This window comes from Pteropus alecto, unplaced genomic scaffold (assembly GCF_000325575.1).
Source record: "Pteropus alecto unplaced genomic scaffold, ASM32557v1 scaffold155, whole genome shotgun sequence".
Classification (NCBI taxonomy): domain Eukaryota; kingdom Metazoa; phylum Chordata; class Mammalia; order Chiroptera; family Pteropodidae; genus Pteropus; species Pteropus alecto.
In genome coordinates this window covers 13,111,049-13,112,005 of record NW_006438113.1, presented here as the reverse complement: position 1 = coordinate 13,112,005, position 957 = coordinate 13,111,049, and the positions used below count along the sequence as shown (strand labels likewise).

At 42.3% G+C, this 957-nt stretch overlaps 1 pseudogene; it reads right to left on the bottom strand.

The window, feature by feature from the left end:
• Nucleotides 1-144: 144 nt before the first annotated feature.
• On the bottom strand, nt 145-263 carry LOC112482821 (annotated as a pseudogene).
• Nucleotides 264-957: the final 694 nt, after the last annotated feature.

Below are 957 nucleotides of genomic sequence, written 5' to 3'. Positions count from 1 at the left end.
AGGAGATGAGCATACTACTGTCAATCCAAGAATAAAAGGCCTTTTTTTTTTTTTTTTTTAGGTGAGGCAACCCTTGGTTGACCTCACAGATTGCAAGGACCTTGTCAGCTTACAATCCCTTATTTAAGATTTTTTTTTTTTTTTTGCCTACAGCACCTGGTCTTCCTAGGTGGTTTCCCATCCAAGTACTTACCAGGCTCAACCCCGCTTAGCTTCAGAGATCAGACGGGATCGGGCTTGTTCAGGGTGGCATGGCTGTAGTAAAAAGGCCTTTTGAAGAGAGAGACAACAAACATTTACTGGAGATAAAAAAGAATAGCTATTCTGAAATCACTGATTCAGGCAGAAACCCAAACGGATCTCGGATTAGAAGATAAGGCAAAGGATATTTATGAGAAAGGGAAGGGGAACAATTACATCATTGGCAGATAAGCTAACATAGTGTTGCTAGTTCTAAAGAATGTTTTTAATTTTCAGTCTGGTAGTTATCAGTCAGGCAGTCATAATATCTGCTTTTTTGTTATTCTTGCAAACAGTTGTTTGGGACACAGTGTTGCCTTAGTCCCAGTCTAAAGGTTATTTTGCACTGTTTTAACATTCCGAAAGTTTGAGACATGCAAGGCAATTCCTCTGGGATGGCAACTCCATTTATTTTATTTTATTTTTTATACCACTAATGCAGGTGACAAGTGCTATCATAGAGGCATGTAGGTGGGCTGTAACAGAGTGACACAGAGTAACTACATTTAGATGACTGTGTTATCCACATGGAGGGGATATTTGGTGTATACTTTGAAGAGTCACTAGTTGGCCAAGCAGACAGGGAGTATGTGTGTGGGGTATGAGCACTCCAGGCAGGGAGGAGGCCTGAGCAAATATCAGGTGTCCTGAGTAAGGGCTTGTGGCCTGTTCCTCAGGCGAGTCCTCAGTGGGCTGCCGTGGGAGCCTTGTCAGAAC